This window comes from Falco punctatus (assembly GCF_963210335.1).
Source record: "Falco punctatus genome assembly, chromosome: 11".
Lineage (NCBI taxonomy): Eukaryota > Metazoa > Chordata > Aves > Falconiformes > Falconidae > Falco > Falco punctatus.
The window spans coordinates 27931666-27951540 of NC_137591.1; the positions used below are offsets into that span (position 1 = coordinate 27931666).

General features: G+C 53.0%; 1 protein-coding gene across 1 annotated transcript in view; it reads right to left on the reverse strand.

The window, feature by feature from the left end:
- Positions 1 to 19875, reverse strand: part of LOC308071680 (uncharacterized protein) — a 133498-nt gene continuing 113623 nt past the window's right edge. Inside the window, exon 5 of the mRNA XM_080407480.1 lies at positions 1 to 19875. This exon is cut by the window's right edge and continues 28832 nt beyond it. The gene's annotated coding sequence lies outside the window, so the exon portion shown is untranslated.

Here is a 19875-nt window from a genome sequence, read left to right on the forward strand (position 1 = left end):
CCAGCAGCTGACCCATGTCCCACAGCACCCAGGACAGGCAGAGCAGCCCTTAGGACATGCCAGTCTCTCCCCATTGACGGAAAAGTGGTGGTCCTCCATCAGCAGGTGCAGACCTTGCCTGCAGCTGAGTTAATTTGTCCTGTGCCTCCCAGGACAGAGCTGCAATCCAGACCTCTCAAACCCTCTGTGAACAGGGCCACCGTCCTTTCCATCCTCATGCTATGGCAATGCCTTCTTGGAAGGACCAGGTCCTCTCCTCTGGATGTCAGCCAGAGCAGCTCTGCTGACCTCGGAGGAACTCCGCCAGCTTACCCTGGCTGAGGACATAACCATCTATTATTTAGATAAGGAAACACACCTGCAGGTATAAATGAAAGTAAGTCCACCCTACTTATTTTATGTAGGCAAATATATCTCAGCAGATCCTTACTGGATACTGGCCAGAAATGGCAGCAGCAGGAAGGACAGTCCTGAGCCTACAGCTCCATTGTTCTCCCTTACAGAAAAAGGGAGGCAGAGGGGGGAAAGCAGTGACAGGACAAAACACTCTTACCCACGACAGCAGCACAGGCTCACAACCGCATGGACATCGGCCAAGGACTGCACCTCCGGCCTCAGCTGCCATCCCTCTGTCCCGCCCCACGGCCTCAGCAGCTCTGCTGGGGGATTTAGGCAGGCAGTGCATCCCTGAGCCTGGCTGTGCCAACACCTCGGGGTGTGCGGGAGCCAACCTGCAAGGCTCCCATCTGTCCCTGAGCACCCTCCATCACTCAACGGAGTGTTGCACCCCTGGTGCGCACGCACCGTCCCCTTCACACGGCCCAAATTCAACACAGCCCAATGGCGTGCAGCCCCACTCCCAGTCTGCACGCAACCCTCGCTCGTACCCAGCGCAACCTGCCAAATCTCAACCAAGCGGCCCTTTTTCGCTGCACAGGGATGGCAGTGAACCATTCGTCATCCCTTGGGCTGGCAAGGAAACCACACGCACGAGGGAAGAGCTTCCCTGACTCAAATGATTCTCATTTTTTGAAGGGCAAATTTCCTTAGTCTGCCCACTCAGTCTTGACAAGGACAGCAGGAGACCCACCACATGAATACTAATGGCACCGGCAGCAGGGACACGTGAGGCTGGGAGCGCCGGGGCTGGGCACCGTTGGCGGAGCAGCAGGCATATGAGGAGCAAGAGGCATCTGAGATGCCACGGCAGGGGGTGTCAGGACACCAGGACCCCTGGGACAACACAGAGGGGATGCACAGACCCAGAGGGCAAGGGATGAAGGCAGACCTCCACCGGCAGCTGGGAGGTCATCGAGATGCTGTGATCTGGTGATCTGGATCAGGCCACCGTGGGGGCATCACCAGAGCGAAGGATGCAAAAGGGTTACACTTTCCCCAACAGTCTTTGGCCCTGACCCCTTCTACCCCCCACCCCCTCCCCCACCCAAGCAGCTGTGATATCCCTTGTGCTGAATTCTTATTCAACTTCAAACTGACAAACTGTTTTTAATCTTTTCCTTCCATCCAGCTTGGAGATTGGGAAGCAAAAATCAATACGGGCTGGCAGGTGATCAAGTTGCTTGACAGTGGCGCTGAGGAAAGAAACAGAGAAAGAGAGAGGGAGCAGAGAGGGGGAGGTGAGGACAGGCGGGAGGATGGGGACGAGCAAGCACTCTGCATTACAGGACCCAGCTGGGAGGGACACACTTGTCCCCGTCACCAGTGGAGTTGCTTGGTAAGATAGCTGGCATGAGGGTGCTGGGTGCCGGTGTGCAGCTGATGGGGTGGAAGGAGAGTGCATTGCAATCACACCTCGCCCCCGCTCCTCCGTGCTCCCCAGCATTGGCTGCCCAGTGCCCCACGCACCGGCGAGGCTTGGTGCAGTGCCTGGCCACCCCAGCTGGCCCCTGGCCATCTGGGACCCCCACCTCATACTGCCTCCCCCGCATCTGATCTGCTGCAGCCTGGTGGCAGCGGCAGCTTGGGGAGCCTCTGGGCACCTTGAAATGTGAAGCTTGAAGTCCTGCTCCAAGATGCCTTGGGCATCAGGAGAGCAGTGCTTCTTTCCCAAGCCTGCTTCTAGTAGGGGATTGTTCAGGCTGGGAGTGGAGTGATCACAACAAAATGCAGATTTCTCAAAAAAATTCAGCCACTGTTGCTCCTGTGGCCTCTGTTCCTGTCACATCCCAACCCAATCCCCACCACCCTCCTCCCTCCAGCACCCAGAGGACACCCCAGAGCCAAGAAGGGTGAAGGAGGCCAGAGGTCCCAAGCAATGGGCTGCTCAAAGGATACAGAGGGATGCAGCACCCAAAGGGGAGAGGCAGCACCCACAGAGGCACCCAGCAGCCCCCCCAAGGGAGGCGGGTGGCAGCATCAGCACCGAGTCAAGGACAAAACCCCATGGAGCCACCCAGAAGGAGCAAAGACTCTCCAGCCCCAGGGGCGAGCAGGACCGAGCTGGCCTCTTCCATCCATAGGCTTCCACTGCCTCCTGGCATTTCCATAAGCCACGGGCTTGCTCCCAGAGCCACCAGAGCCCCCGAGAGCAGAGCTGACATTTGAAAATGATCAGTTTAGGAACTTCCCCCCACTGCTTTCCTTCGTGTCCCCCTTCCTATTGTTACTGTTCCTCTGAGCTTTCGTCGTCTAACTCGGTAAATCTCCGGGAAATACGGCTGTGTTTCTGTTGTCACTTCTGATCAGAGGGATGCCAGCGGGGTGGGGGGAGTGAAGGGGAAGAGGAGGGGGAAGGGAGAGGGGAAAGAAGAAAAAAAAATAGATTGCCTGGGGCCCCACACAGAGCTGGCATGCAAATGAGTGCCAGCTCCGTAAAAATAGCCCCAGCAGTCACATTTTATTACAACCGAATTATTGGACCAGGGTTACTGGGAACTGGCACTGGGGAAGGCGAGAGAGGGAAGGGAAGAGAGGAGGGAAGGGTCAGACATCATTTATTCTAAATATTTGAACTTTGAGAGTGCCAAGGGGTATGTCCCCCCCTCCATGCACGCCTGTGCCTGAAGCTGCCAGGGTGCTGGATGTGCCACAGCCTCCCCCAGCTCTGGCATGCTCCCCTGCCCCCGCACAGCACAGCACGTCCAGGGGCTTTCAGCGAGGATTTTCCACCCTCCCTTCCAGACTGGTGCTGGTTTGCAGCAGGGACACCCATTGCAGGTGCTGGCACCATCCCTGGAGGTCCCTGCACTGGGGACCCCACTGCGCACGTCCCACTGTGGGCTGGGAAACAAGGGGGCTGCGAGGCACCAACTCTGTCCCCCAGTTTCTGGGGCAACTCTCAGCCGTTCACAGGGAGGATAAACAAGACTGAGGGGGTTAGAGGTGGCGGCCAAGTGAGTTTGGAGGTGGCTCCTGCCCAGGGATGGCCAGGCGACATTGCAGACCCTGACACGGGGAGGTGCTGGAGCAGGTGCTGCTTCCACCCACCCCAAGGGCAGCAGTGGGGGGGGGGCCCTGTTACTGCCCTCCCCAGGAGTCTTGTCACCTGCTGTGAGCCCCTCAGCCCTGCAAGCACCTGCTGAGTCAGCATTTCCCAAGCAGGGACACAGCACACAGGGACTGGCTTTGTCACCATCACAGCCACCCTCCCCTGCACCTGGACGGCAGCAGTGAGATGTTATGAGCCAGGCCCAGTTTTCCCTCTGAGGGAGCTCAGAGGAGGGCTGAGCAGGAAAAAAAAAAAAAAAAAAAAAAAAAAAAAAGATGCTGGGAACAAGCTATGGACTTTGGAAAGAGCCCCCTGCACCTGCACACACTCAAGTCCCAGCTGCTTTCAAACCAGAGCAACCCAAACCACTCATCATTGCTTTTCCACCCCACATCAGACCCACCTAACGGTCACATTTTTGACTGCATTTCTTGGCAGAACAGCCCGCCCCCCCCAGAGGAGGCCAGGCTGGGAGAGGAGATGCCCTCCCCTGGACAGACAAATCCTTGCAGCGTTGTCTGGAGCCTGGCGGCTGCTCAGGCTGGCGGAGCGCACGGCAGGGACAAAGCGCTTTGCTAAACGCCTTGCCTCCGAGTGGCTCCAGAGAAAACTGGGTCAAGATTTTTCTAAAGACAGGAGCTTGGTGCTCACCTCCCTGTCGCAGCAAGCAGCAGCCCAGCAGAGCAGGTGGCGAGCAGCACACAGTGGCACTCAACCCTCGGAAAAGGCAGATGCGATGGAGCAGGCAGCCAAGGGATGGGATATCCTCCTCCGCTCTGCAGCCAGGGGTGCTCCAAGGATGGCTGGTGCTTCCAAGAAAGCCACTACCTACCCGGCAATTCCCACCAACATGCATGCCTCTCAAAAAAGCCAGCCGAGTCACTATTTAGCATCACACGGAGGATTTGCTCTGCTTCTTGTTCCATCCCAAGCACCTTATGGGACCCAGCAAAGTCCTGCAGCACTGCGCACCATCCCGGGCAGACAACAATAGCACAAACGTGCTGAGGTGCGTATCGTGACAAGCCACAGAGAAAGATCCTCAGAGGTCTAGTTTCGATGTGCTGAATTACGAGCCCTCATAAAAGGAACCTCACAACACCCCTAACCCACCCCCTGCCCCATGGCCGCAGGGCAATGTGGGCAGCTCCTGTTCTCGCAGCACCCCCGGGCTTCCCCTTTGCTGTGCAAGTGGGAGCAGTGTGGGTTTGACACAGGCTGTCAGACAGCAACTCCTTACACTTCCCAGCATGGACCACAAGCTGTTCCCTGCATCGCTGCCGAGCCACTCGCACAGCAGGATCTGCCCCCCCTCACCCCAGGCAGGCTGCAAGAGTGGGGGGGATGTACACGCTCCCTCCTGTGCAGCTCTGCAGTCCAACACACCCTTTTACCAGTTTATTATTGTTTTTCTAAAAAAAAAAAATAAATCTCATCCCCTAGTTTTGCAGCTGTCCCAAGACATCTTTAGATTTTCACAAGAAAAACTGCCACCAGCAAATCTCTGTCCAGGATGGCAAGATCTTAATTCCTGAGCACATGTGTTGGGGCGGGAACTTGATTTTAGAAAAGTTCCTTTCTGCAAAGCTCAAAAGACCTTCAGAGGAATTTTAAGAAGGTGAGCAGGCCTTACTGTTGAAAAGCTGGTTGTGGAGCTGATTTGGGGAAGGCCTGACTCACTCTTCTGAAATGCCCGGGACTCATCTTCTTGCTGATGCTGCAGGAGCAGAAGAGATGCCAGCCAGCTCCTGTTATCACCTCTGTGGGACTGGCTTGTGATTAAAGGCATCTGAGTTGCAAAGCACGGAGGGAACAACATATGGACAGGAGCAAGGGACTGCTTTTCCAGCCTCTCTTTTTTAGACCATAACCGCATTTGCAAGAGGATCCCAGAGCTGCAGTGCAGTTCTTATTCAGTGCTATTAAACTTCATTAACTGATATATCGTTTCGTGTTGACTCAACAACTCTTAAACCCTCTTCTGAGGGACTTCCTCGAACACAACTATAAATTGCCAGTAACTGCCGTCCACCGGGAGCAAACTACTCCAGCATGGTCCTACCCTGGGATGGAGCAGCACTGCAGGCAACGATGCTCCCCACACCCAAGAACCTGAGAGCTCCTCTATTTATCCTCCTGCAAGCCAAGGAAGGCAACTGGAGGGGCAGGGACTGCAAGAAAGCTGCTCTCCTGACTTTGCTCCAAACACAGAAGAAACCTCCCCAGCAAGTTCTAGATCCTCAGCAGAAGAAAAACTCAAAAAAATTCCTCTCCCAGTGATCAAAGTGCTTCGTTGCCACAGAATTGACAGCTCTGCTTCCAGCTGAACGCTTTCAAGGTTCGCAGTCTTATGTAAACTATAATCCAAAATGATCTCAAATAAAAACAAAACCAAACAAAAACACGCCCTCAAAATTCAAACTTTGGGACCTAAACCCAAATGGGTCATTTCGGCAGCATACGATTCTGATTTTTAGTGTTTCCTTCCACCCCCCACCCCACCCCACCTTCAAATATCAGCGAGACCAACCTCCTTTCAGAGAGCTCTTTGACTTTGATGCTGTGGCATACACAGATGGAATATATTTCTGCATATTCCAAGACACTCTGGGATAGCTTCACTCATGTAATTATTCAGATAAGCGAACCTGAAAGCGAGAGCGTGTGCTGCTCGTTTGCCAAATCTGAGCGACTTCGCTTTCAAAGCATCAGTAGGCGCTTCCCCCGCCGCAGGTGACAGCTGCCAGGCTGCGGTCCCCAAGCTGTCCTGGTGGGAGCACCAGGGGAGGTGGGGAAGCAGCTCATAACCTAGGGCTTGCCCCCCCCCCCCCCCCCCCAGCTTCAGCCCTTTCAGTTTGGGGAGGAGCTGCACATGCATGGAGGGATGCGGGGGCCGAGATGCAGCTGGATGCCTTCATGGTGGCAAGTGACAGCAAGTCAGAGCTATGGCTTTGACACAGGTGGGTGAAGCAGATGAGAGGAACATCTCTGCTAGAGGGTCTCCTCTGTGATTGCCAACCCAGCCATTGACACATCCCGGATGGTAGCAACTGCCCGTGGGGCACCTCGCACCCCCGCTGCAAGCCAGAGTACTCATTCCCCTGCCCAGCCTTTAAAACCAAGCACGCTTTAGGAGCAATTTCTAAACGGCTCTGAGGTCAGGAGAGGATGGCTTTGCTTATAACTGCGCGGCGAGGCAGGACTGGAGCAGCATCAGGCAGGATAATAGCAGGGCTGAGTGAGTGGCAGGTGGGCCACCGTGCCGTCCATTTACCACTCGCCTCAGCCAAGTGCCGGGTGTAATTATCTCAGGCCACCGTATCATCATAAAGCGCCTTTCTGCTGAAATTATAACGTGTCGCCTTTAATTACGCTAATTGTTAATAGGGATTCTAATTTTGGGTTCATTTTTCATCGTTAAAAAAATAAAAGGCGAGGCAGCCCAGGCTTTTCTGCCTTCCCTGGGATTTCTCCCGCCAGCGCTAATTGAAACGTCCCCCCGATCCGCGCTGCTCCACGCTGACAGTGGTTTTGCCCCTTGTCATAAAATCAATGGTCTTCCCCTGCCCGCCCTGTGCTGGCTTCTCTCCGGCTGCCAGGGCTCCTTTTCCCACTCGCCGGCTCCCTCGGATCATCAGGGTTAAATGATCTTTTCATACCGCCCGGCCGGACTGTCAGGAGGCATTGAGTGACTTTTGAAAATGAACCATGTTAAGTGGACTTGATGGGGGTTACAACCGCCATTATTGCTATCACCACCGTGATAAAATGGAGCCGTAATGATGGGGGAAGGTACTTATCACTGTCTTTTGTAGATCACTTAAGATGGTTTGGGTCTGAAGCTTCTCACCGGAGTTAAATGGAACATACCAGCGACAAATGGCACTGGGACAGAGCCTCCCACCACATGCAGGACATGAGACAGCAGTGACCTGGCTACAGTGGCCACGTAAAATGATTAAACACCCAAAAAACACATCGCCTTTCCCTACGGGAGCCATCACAGGAGATGCCCAAAGCCACCAGAGCAACAAGGTTTGCCCAGGCCATTGCTGACAGCTGGGTCACTCCGGTGAGAACCAGGATGGGAAAGAAATGGGACATCCGCTCTTTGCCTTGCAGCCTGCCCGTGGGAGTCAACAGCAAGAGAGCTGACCTGGAAAACCGGGAGATCCTTCCTGCCCCGCTGCTTCCGCGGGCTGTGGTGGAACACCAGGGAGCCCCTTCCCTCCACTGGGCTCCTCCCCATCCACCCTGCCCCAGGTGCAACACTACACCTGGGGAATCAGCATCTACCCCCAGCAGCACTCTCCATCCTTTCTCTTGCCCCCATCCCCAAACCTGGGGTGATTTCTACTTCAGCAGAAGGAACGCAGGGAAGCACATGCTCATCTGCTTCAGCGCTTGGCTGGATCTGTGGCACAGGAGTCCCCGAAAAGGCACTTGTGCAACATAAAGTGAGACATGAGCTCACGTTAAAGGATTTCTCATGAGGCATTGCTAGAGAGAGATGCAATAGGAGGAAACCCTTTGCATGTTTATTGCTGTTGATCCCCTTGCGCATCCAACTAAGCCAGACCTGACCTGCCCCAAGTCCCTCACACAAGCTGCAGCCTGTCTAGCGCAGGCAGAGGAACAAGCTTCTGCCAGCACTGGGTGCAGGACAGAGGCTGGCAGGAGCTGAACATGCCACAAGATACCAGAGAGCTCGAAGAGGGTCTCAAAGCACCAGCAAAAGCAGCACAAAGCAGCCCCTGTCAGCCCAGCCCAGGCAGGGCAGTGCCAGCAAGGAGGGCTGGCAGCCCACTCGCGGCCAGAGAAACCCGAACGATACCAAACTCTCTTCTACGTTTGAGCAGGGAATCCAACAGTTTAAAACAGTCAAAGAAAACGTCACGTGCTTGGAAAACATTAGGTAAACAACAAATAGTATCATCACACCCCAGAGCAACAGGGACCTGGGCAGCAACCCCAGAATGACCCTTCCCAAACCAAGCAGCACCCCCTGGCAAAGCCCCCGACCCCTGCAATGCCCCACTCACAGTTTGTGATCCACAAGCAGGAGAGTCATCCCTGTGGTGCCCAATGGCTTTTCTTCCCCAGGTCTCAATGCTGCACAGAGAAGGATCCCAGGACACTGAGCACCCTCATGGCATCCCTCAGAACCCTGAGGAAAAGAAGCAGGAAGGCAGAGAAAAACAGGGAGCTACTGAGAACACCTTATATCACCTCCTCGTCTCCTTCCCTCCAGCCACACCAAGCTGAGTTGTATTGTATCACTTCATTATCACTGAATTGAGATACAGCTGATTCCCTTCCCTCCCTGGCCACCTGGCAGCCCAGGTTGCTTTTGTCCTGCCCTGAAAGTATGGGAAAAGACACCAACAAGGCCAGGCCACCCCACAAGCACCACCTCCAGTGACAGCCCTGGCTGCTATTGCAAGGGAGAGGGTGGTGGGAGAGGCAGGGATGCAGAACAAGACAGCAGCTCCTACACGAGTGGGCAGAGCAGGTCCCCCCCGAGCCACCCTGCTCCCCACTACCATCAACATGTTGTGAATGTGGAGGTTTCCTCTGCAACGAGGTGAGACGTAAAAAGGAGCCCCTCTGCAAAATGGCTGAGCCCCTCCAAGCAGGGAGAGGAGAGAAGGGCTGGGAAAGGGTGAATAAAAGGAAGAATCTGTCTGGGAAAGTTGGGAAGGGGAAAGAGCTGAAGTAAAAGACTGTTTGTGGGAGTCGCAAGAATGCCGTCGACTCAAGTCTCGTCACGACAGATGTGTCAGCTCCGGTTGGGCGCGAGGCTGAGACGTCGGTCCCGGGGTGCCTGGTTTCTCCAGACCTCCCCCGACCCCCCTTCCCTTGTCACGGCAATGGTAGCACCGCTGCCGATATTGACAGCCAGAAGGATTGCTCATTTCCCACAGCCCCACAAGGTAAATTAAAAAAAGGAAAAGTCAAAGCTATCTCTGGCTGCTCGTACTCGGGGAGTCCCAACTCAATACATCTTGGTTACTCAGAAAAGATGCTTATTAATAAGCTAGAAAGGCAAAGTTAGTTCTGCAGGCTGTGGGGTCGCTGGTTAGAGGATTGTTTGCTTTTCAAAGACTTTGTGGAGCTGGATGCCTGGACAAAAACAAGGGCTCCAGCTATGGCTGCTTCTGCAAACCCCTTCCCACGTGGGTATTTTGTCTTGCCACATGTAAAAGTGTGGAGATAAACCAGTATTCGCTTCGCCCAGCTCCGTGATACCAACTGCACGAACACTGCCTTCCAAGCTTGTGCAAATATGGCAAAAATTTAGCTTTAGCTGCAAACCAGGCGCAAGAAAAGCTGCAGTCAGAAACTATGGAAAGTCCGTGAAATTTTATCCACCGCAAAACTGTTTCCAGACTGACTTCAAGGCAGCAAAGCCTGCACAAGTCATGCTGGTGGCCATGTGCCTTTTCTTCAAGCAAGGATTTCCTGCTGTTTTCTAACCTCAAGGCAAAAGAGAAAACATCAGTCCTTTCACCAGCTTTATTCCCATTCCAGATGAAGAGTTGATCCTCTTCTTTTTTTTTTTTTTTTTTTTTTCTTTCCCTGGTGTCTCAGTGTCACAAGACAGTCTCCAAAGCGCTGCCTTCCACCAGCACTGGTGGGAAGCAGCTTGCCTGGGGACAGCCAGATGCCACCTCGCCGGGGCTCTGCAGGAAAAGCCCAGCTGGAAACTGTGGCTGCAAACACTGGATCGTTCAGTGCGAGGGCTGTGGAGTGGGAGCTGCCTAGCGTGCCAGCCCTGGTGAGTTTTGCTTTGAAGCATGGACCAAATACGTGGTTTGGCAAACAAAAAAACACTGTGGAGACAGAGGAGGCCTTTTTGCCTTTGAGCGCTCATTTGGGTGTCCCACACTGGTTGTCAAATCATCTTGGTGTGATGAGCCTGGTGAAAATTTTTGCTGCAAAAATCGTTTTTTGCATTAAAACTCATGAAACAGGGTTTTCCAAATATTGATGTGGGTTCCCTATCCCATCAGACCCCAGGTAGGAAAGGTCCCCAAGCCCAGTCATCCAAACAGGCCATTTAGCTGTAGAAATACTCTGCTTTCCCCTTTCACTCTCCACTTAAACACAGAGGAGGATAAGCCCTCACAAAGCCAAACCAGATTTCAAGGTTTGCCTCCCACTAGTGAACTGCTTGGAGATGGGCAGAAAAAAGGGTAAAGAAAACTATAGGTTGTGCACAAGAAAGGAGGAGCCACCATGAGCTGCAAACAGGCCCCTGGAGAGCTGGCTAGGACCCACACAGCCCCTTTGCAGACTGGTAGGGCTGGTATCACCAGGCAGAAGTTGAACCATAAGCATGCAGCCCAATGTACAGACCCTTCTGTGCCTCCAGAGACGCTTTTCACGATAGAAATGCTTGTCCCAAAAGGTTCAAATCTCATATTAGTGAGCAGCAACCCCTGAAGACCTGGAGGAGCTGGTGCTGTCATCCCATGGGGGCTGTACCACCACGCTATGGTCTCACTGGACCTCTGCTGGGTGGTCTTTTGCTAAACCTGTAACCTTTGCGTGGCACAGAGTATTCAGCAGCAACAGCATCTCCATCTCTCCAGGACCACCAGGAGCCAACTTCTGAAAAGATCTCCTGCAAGAGACTTTTATAGCTCTCACAAGAACCGTGCCCCTGGCCCACCAAACATCTTCCTGCCAGCATTTTGCTTATTTCCCCCCTGCCACCCAAAACCCTGCTGCAGAACGAAAAGCATCCGAACCGCTGAGGCTGTGATTTTCATGACACTGCTGCCTGGCTCATTTCTCTGCTGTCCTCTCAGTTTTGTGAAGGTTAAAGGCATCCTTCCTTGGCGACTGTCAGACTGTTATCTGGGCTGGGACCAGCTACCCGAGCTCCACAAGGAATATTTTATGCAGATTCTCTGCTGCACCTCGGATGGCTCATCAGTAACAAAGCTGCTGCTGGTGCTGTGTGGCTTTATTTCCTCTGAGCTCACCTTTTGCAGCCTCGCCCTTTTTACAGGTGTGGAAAAGTGGATCTCCACAGCTAAAATGTAAGGTCTTTTCCTTGGGCTGCTGCAAGGAGGGGAACAGAGGTTGCTCTGTCCTGCTTTCAGGAGGGGTTTTGGAGGCACTGGGGAGAGCTGGAATGGAGATGGGTCAGTTTTTTCCTCTGGAAGATGGGAAGATCAGGAGACCCCCATTACTCTGCATCAGACTTTTACTCCCAGCCCTCTGCTTCCCAAAACCATACCAGGACAGGGAAATCCCTGGCTCCCTCTGCCTTCCCCTTGGGAACTTCCAGGGGCACAAAGACAGCAGACAGGAGCGCTGGGAACCCAACCCAGTCTCCCTGCTGCCTTCCCCCATCAGAGGGTGGGTGCACGAGGAAAGGGAGGATAGCCCAGCTTCCTCAGGTGGCTGCAAATCTGAGGATGGTTTTCATGCCCATGCCCTGGCAAGTCGAATGACAGCCCATTGCCATCCCAGCCGTCTGGATGCTTTTTCGGTAGAGATCTGCCCAGTGTGGGAATCTCATCCCCAGCACAGCAGCTTGAGCACCAGCCCTCTCCGAGTACCCAGGCAGAGCATACCACTCAGGCATCTTTCCACTAAACGCTGATTATAAATGTCATGATTTCAGAGGGGGAAAGAAAACAGCTGGATTTGTCAGACAGCAGCACTGGCAGCTAAAAAAATACCATCTTTTAATGTGTGAGCCGAGTACAGAGAGCGTGAGAATAAACAGGAGACCCTGTGGTAACATTTTTACAAGTCCCCTGGCTGACTGTTAGAGCCCTTTAACTAGAACATGACTGAGCATCCCTGTTTCGGGATCTCAGCAGCACGCCCAGCTCCTCCAGGGATCACCAGGCTTCAACAACAGATGGATCCAGGCAACAAAGCTCACGTGTGGATGGAAAGTCAGGAGGACTTGCTTTTGGACCCATCCCCATGTCTAGTTTTAAACTGCACTGGCATGAGAGGCTGTGCTCCTTTGGCCATACTTCCCCATGACCATAAATCCAATTTTATGGCACCCAGTCCAAGCCTGAAAACAATGCAAAGCACTGAACAGATATAAACTCTTTCTGCTGCTTCACAAGATCTCCAAAGGGGCCAGGAAGACTTTCTGCTGAATCAGGTATTGTTTTGTACTCCCGCCGCTGGCGGGGAGCCAGATGCACACCATATTGTACGAGCTGGGTAATTTGGCAAAAATGCGATCATGTGCTCACCCCTGATTCAGACCCAATTCCTCCCATGGGGTGACCGGGTAATGTGCAGATCTGGTATTAATTAACGGGAAACCACAGCCCTAGGCAGTGATCTGTCATCTTCTTTTGGATGCAGCTTGTGCCTGCTAACAGCTTCCCCACCCTGGGCTCCCCCAGCCTGCCCCCCCCTCTGCTGGCAGGTACCACCCCAGGCCAGGGTAACCCCCCAACCCTCCTGAGTTGGACAGAAGATCCAGCTAACCCAGCACCTTGTGTCCAAGAGCCACTAAATCTGTGCTCCTGCTCCCGGGCATGCCTGCACCCCGTGGTGCTGGGTAGAGGGATTTGCTCTTCTGGCCAGGAGCATGTTCAGGAGCAGCAGCAGCACCAAGCTCTCGCCCAGGTCCCCATCCGTGGTGCAGCACCTCCAGGCAAGCTAAAGCTCGTACTACTCTGCTGACATTTCCAACAGCAGAGCCCAGGCAGCGCTGAATGCTTTGGGAAAAAAACCAAACATCTCCCAGGCTCCAGCGGAAAAGGCGGCACTGGTACCCAGCATGCCAGAGATTAAGCAATTTACTGAGTCAATTGTCTTTTTTCCAAGGACAAACATGTGTGATAGAAGATCTCCAGATCTGCTGGCACACTGCAAGCTCTGGGCCATCAGCCCTTTCACTGTCTCAATTCATCTGTCAATAAACCACCATGCCCATTAAGGCTGGAGAAATGGAAAGGGATGTTCGTGGTCCACCCAGCAAGGATTAAATGCTATGTTGCACAAATGATGGTTACTCAAGGTTTCTCAGCAGAGGTACCGAAATTCCTGACCACGACTCCCGCTGCCCTCCTAAGCGAAGCAGGAGTGCTAGTAAACAGCAGGGACGTTATTTGGTACCAGAAAGCCCTTGCAAGAGGCAATGTGACCACGAAAGAATCTCATCGCTTCATGAAATATCTGGGTGGGAAAACCACACGATGCCAAAACAAAGAGCAAACTCCCTCCAACGCATGGGGAAGACACGAGGTGTCTGCTTGCTGGAGGTCAAACGGTGATGTTCAGCTTTGTCCCCAGACTTTCACAGCCTGTCTAGACTTGTCTCAGCCTTGGACATCACTTTGGCAGCCAAGCTCAGCTCACCAGCCTTGCCCAGGGTGTGTCCCAGTGCTGGTGGCCCCAGGATTGTCACTGTCACCTCCTCTGATCCTGTGCATTTGGTAACAGCCAGCAGGTGAAGGCAAGAAGAAGAGTAACTGCTTTCCAACCCAACTGGTATCTTGTCAGGGTTTGGTGGAAAAGCTGCAGGGGAAGGTGGGAGGATGAAAGGGACCTTGTCTCTGTGCAGGACAGTCCCCAGGCAGCATCTCCTCCCAGGCTGGCCCCTTAACCTGCAGCACGAGCTGCCACCGGGTGATGCTGAGGATAAACCTTGGGGTGGTTCAAAGGGAGAACTGGCATTTTTAAGGGGAAGGAACATCTAGGGTTGGCATATACAAAGAAATACTTTTGGAAGGACACAAACCCCCTCTGGGATTAAATTATCCCCTAACAGCAGCCCAGAATGGATTTGGCAAAAGGAGCGGTAGAGGGATAAATTACCCAATTCTGGGATCGTTTGGTTTTGTTAGACCTTTTTTAAAAAACAAAACAAAACAAAACAAAACCCAACTTCCTCCAGGACACACCCCTGGGACCTGCAGGAGAGAAGACACAGCAGCAGGAATAACTCAGACCTGAGCCTCACCATCGATGCCATCATTTCCCGTAGCCACCTTTGCAGACCTTTGCAGACACCTCTGCCCACTGTCCGTAATTAAAGCAAAGTGCAAATTGGAAGCCAGACCTCAGTCAGGCCCTGGGAAGGGGGTCTTGCTTCCTCGACGGCTCAAAGCAAATGTTTGTTATGGCAGAGGAGCAAGGCAAGAGAAACTCAGGACAATGTTTGGTTTTGTCTGTAACCTAAATCCCAAGCTCTGCCCTTTCCCCTGCCAAGTGCCTAGGAGAAAAAAAAATGGGAGCGGATTTTTTTTTTTTTTGAGTGCATAGCAAAATGGCTAATTTAAAACAATTATGCAACAGCTAATTAAAATCATCTCTGCGTCCTAGAAAGGCGACTGGCCAGGTACTCAGCATGAAGCATTTGGCTTTATGGAGCAGCATCTTGTTAAAGCCCTTCATCCTGTGGCGGTGGCGGCTGGACCCATCCTGCGTGTGCCTGCGGAGAGCAGGGCGGCTGATGGCCTTCCTTCCCGGCATCAGTGAGTGAGTCCTCCCTCTCCTCCTGCCCAGCTCGGCACCACGACGTACCTGAGGCACCGGCTGTGCTTTATGAAGTCTAAAATTTTCAACTGGTTGTGTCTTTCCATGCAAACTCATTAGACACTATTTACACCCGCTGCAGCTGTGCAGAGAGAGGTTTTGAACTCTGGCATTCTACAGTAGGCTTTGTTTCTCATTTACATTTGCATATTAAAGTGTTTGCCTGAAATAGGCTATTGAAATTAATTCAGGATTAATTGGTGTCTTTATCTCATTAGGACAATCTAATTTAAGGATGATGAAATTGTTTAGCCTCCCGTTTGCATAATTAGATTGCTTTGAATTGCTGTCATTATTGTGCTCTTTAGCATCATCTGTAGGCCTCAAACAGACAAGAGTTTCAACCTCATAAAGACCAATCATGTGTTACAGCAGAGAGCTGTTAACCCCTTTTAACCCAAACTCCCTCCAACGCACCGCCGCACAATGGAGCGGATGCTCTGCGGCACGGCGGGGACGCGGAGGTCCCCACACCCCGTGTAACAGGGCATCCCCTCCTTCCCTGACACTCTCGCAGCAGCGAGGTGCAGCCCCAGGAGCTGCTGGCAGGCAGCCCCGTTTCTCCTGGCCTTCCTCCTATGGGAAGAGCAGCTGCTCTCCCAGAGGGTGGTGGAACCTTTCACGGTCAGGTGGGGCCATGGGCTGCTACTCCCGGGAGGCTGAGCAGGGCCACAGGCACTTGCTCTCCCTCTCACATCACTGGAAAGGGCTGACGGGAGCATGTCCAAGGACTGCCTGATCCCACTCCTCCTCCATGACCTTGGGAAGATCCCTTGTCTTCGCAAGATGGCTTGTGACTAAGACATCTGGGCTTCCCCTCTGCTGGAGCCAGGGGTGCAAGGGATGCTCGTGGCCACGGGTACCATGGTGTTTCATCCCCTCCAAGGACTTACCAAGCTCCATCTCTTTCTTCTCCAGTCTGGAGGCTGTTTCTGAACCTCCATCTGAGGAGCATTCTCTGAAGATGTTCTGGCCAACACGTAGCCCTCGGATTTGGTACCAGCATGCTCCTTCTGCTTCAAATACTTCTCTCCCCTCTGTGCTTGCCTGGATGCTAAAAGAAGAGAGGAGACCTGCCCATCCCTGTGCAATGGGAGCATACATAAGAGGAAATACCACCAGTGCCTAAGTGGGAAGAGCAAAGGAAAAGAGGAGTAAGCTGTAAGGCCAGATCTCCATGTTGGATCATCTTTAAGCCTAGACTCACCCTGTGATGTAGGCACTGGCCTGATGCTGTGAAGGAGCAGGTGGAGCCATGCCAATCCCATGCAAGGCTCAGCTGTGCACCCGGGGCAAGCAGGGGCCACCAGCAGCGGAAGGAGACCACATTGAGAAAGCATTCCCAGGATGGTTGTACCCGGGGACAGCGATCAGGGTGTGGATCCCCCGACACTTCGTGCGTGCCCCAAAACATCACCCAGCGAGCACACGCCAAGGGGCACGAGAACATGGGTTGCAATGGTAGTGTGTGCAGAGGACACTGGTGGAAAGATGCAGCTGTCCTCAGGACCCTTGCAGCCCACGAGGGACACATTCCCCGCCAGCAGCCCCTCACCTGCTTTGCAGCGCGACCTTCCCCAGCCCCAGCTCCCTGCCCACCCAGGGACTCGGGCTTCTCAGAGCCGTGGGGACACAAGGGCTGGAGGCACTTGGAAGCAGGCACCCCAAGTCAAGGCTGGCTCCTGGCAGAGGGAACCGGTTCAGTATCCTCAGCTAAGACCTCACTTCCCCGTGGGTCTCTCCATTAAAAAACAGCCTGTTCAGCCAAACAAATGATCCAAAACATGCATCTCAGAAGCGTTTTTACACGATAAAGCATCATACAGCATTGTAACCAGCTTCCTTGCTAGTAACGAGGACCATGGCCTTGTGCATTCCCCCCCCTGTACCGGCCCAAACTATCTTTCCAGATGGCCGCCAGAAGCCAATAGCCACCGAAGTGCCTGAATCTAGCCCTGGAGATGCTCCCCGGGCACTGAGAGCAGGAAGGGGGTCGAGATGGCAGTTCCGTGGTTGCTCCTGGGGATGCTCTCCGTCTGTCCTGGCCCAGCTCGAGGCGAGAGACCTGCTTCTCATTAGCGGGCGGCTGACTCCGGAGGTGGGGGCTGCGCCAGGCAGGCTGCTTCGCCAGTCGCTTCACGTATCCTAACATCTGGTTGTGTCTCATCACAGTGCAAATTTATGACCCTGGAAACAACATGTTGATGATGCACTGGGAAGAGGAGCTGGAGCTGTAATCCCATGTCCGGAGCGGGGACGAGGGGAATCATCACCCGAGTACTTTGGCAGGGAAGAAGAGGTGAGGAAGGGCAGACCTGCCCTTCCCTGCATGATGGGGGTGACCCGCAGGGGGGAGGGACACACATGGAGCTCCCAGTGATGCAGCACAGCAATGTTTTTAACACTAGATCTCTCTCTCCTCTGGGAAAGAAAATGCAAATTCAGCAACGGCCAACTTTGCACAACTTCATCTCGATGAATTGCCAACTTCCAAACCATCCAACAAACAGGAAACCTTCAAGAAAATAAATGAAAGATTTCATTTGAATGCTTTGAAAAGGAACATTTCCATTTGCAGTGACTGGCCAGTTACACTTTCCATTTCATGGTTAAAATTATACAGACATTTTAAATGATGTGAAATGGAAATGACAGATTGCGTTTTGGGTCCTCTAAAGGGAGTTTTGTTTGCCTAGGATAAGTAAATGTTTCATTATTTTTTCTAGAGATCAACTGTATCAGTTGAACCAGAACAGAGCAGGACTTGGGAAGTCTTGTTTGCAGGTTCACACCAAAGATGTTTTAAGTTTTCAGTTTAACCCAAACAAGTGTTTTTAGTTATGTTGCTTTGTTGGAGCTGCAGTGGAAAAGAAGGAAGGAAATCCAGCCCTTGCCATCACAGTTAGGCAAGCAAAAAAGAAAAAGGAAAGAAAAAAATCGTAAGATTCAGTGTGAGAGAAAAGTCTTAGGGTGGAAGAATTATGCAAGGCTTGCCTGAAGCTTTCAGTTCTGCAGACTTTTTCAGACTCTTGGTGCTGTTAGCAAGCCCTTTAATATATTGAAGCGGACAATCCTCGTATGATGCCACATACACATATGTATCTGCATAGGCGTGCCTAGCCCAAGGTGGAATGGGGAACAGGAGAAGACACGGTCACCAAAAGTTAGGCTGCTATCCGAGAGAGGTGGGGTGAAGTTTCTTCCCTTGGCTGTCCCACAGCTCTACAGCATGGGTGCCAGCTGGGAAGCAATGAGCAGGAGAGGAGCAGCCAAGGGCCACGCTGGACCACAGACAAAGGAGATTCAAACTGGTGCAAAAAAGGCCTCAGAAAAGGCTCCTCAGACAAGACGAAGCACAACTGGAGCAAGCCTGGAGGAGAGAGGTAAGGACATCTAGAGGTCTGGGAAACACAACAGATACGGAGGGGAGACACAACACAAACATGCCTTTGAATACGCCGAGGGCTCTTCTTCATGTTGTCAGTGGTGGATGCGTGAGAAGTCACAGCCCAAACAACCTCCAGGAAAGCTGAGCTAAGACCTCAGCAAAAGCTGCAGGTGATGGGCACCATCGGGCAGCATGCAGCAGCCTGGGCACACAGCCTGGAGCATCCACAAGCACAGCAGACACCCCGGCAACAGCAACAATATACCTACCATGACCTTCCAGCATTGCCTATTCGTCAACCCAGGTGGCTTTACGGTGGACACACAGGTCCTGGGTAGAGAAAACTGAGTGGAGCAGCCCAGCTCTGGATGAGCCTGCAGCCCACGGTATGGACAGCTGTGGAAAGCACTGGCACACTCACCAGCAGCCTGGCTTACCTTCAGCCAGGTACTCTGGCAGAGAGGTCTTAAGCAAGGACATTGAAATCATTAGCAAACGGATCTCCCTCTGTTCCTTCCAGAGCGGGAGGGAGATCTCCAGAGATTGGCTTTTCTTCCCCTGCTTTAGTCTTGCCACTGCTGAGCATTGTCAGGTCCTGCAAGCACAGAAGCAAACAACGGGTCTGAAATACAAGAAAGACTCAGAATCAGGGTGGATTTGCAGTAATACATTATATTATTATCACTACAACATCAGGCAGCCTCCCCTGGAAGCCCCCCCAGACTTGCTATTTTTTCCACTCAGAAGTAATAGTGAGACCAGTTGCACCTGTTTCAGTAAAGAGGGTGTTAGGAAGATATCTGCTGAAGGCAACAGAGAGGAACCTTCCCCAGAGGCCAAAACTGGTTAAGCTGCCCAGAGGCAGAAGGGCACCGACCCAAGCTGGCTGCAAGCGGAGGAGCTGCAGTCCTTACCACCGGCTGCTGGGACAGCAGGGGCTGTCTAGTAGCAGGGACGACCCCTGCATCAAAAGGACAAACATGCCTCTGTCATCTGCTGGAGCACTGCAATCATGACAGCAACAGCAGAAAGCACAGCGTTTCGCAGAAGTCATGCAAAGTGTGCAGGAGCCTTTGGCCAAAGACCTACAAGAGTTTTTAAATACTCTTTGGCGGAGATGCAAAATGCCGTCTGGGAAACTTAAGCCCATTAAGGGATAGTATGAAGTAGCCAGCTTTCAGCTGCAGGTCAGGTTGTGACCAGTAGTAAACATCTGCAACCAGTAGCCACAAACAAAAACGTGGGGCTGTAAGGAAGAGCCCACGCAGGGATTTTGGTGTGTGGCTCACCACCCAGCAATGGTCCTACAGAAACCCCAGCCATGGAGGAGGACCTCCCTGCAGCCCAGCTCCAGGCGCTGCTGGGTGAGGAGCACAATGCCGTGCATTTGGAGGGACCACGACGCCCCTTGGCTCAGCCAGAGCCTGCCTGAGGGGGTTAGCAGGGGCCAGATGCAGATTTACAGCTACCCACCCTCCGTCAAGCCCATGTGCTACAGCCTGTGTGGTTC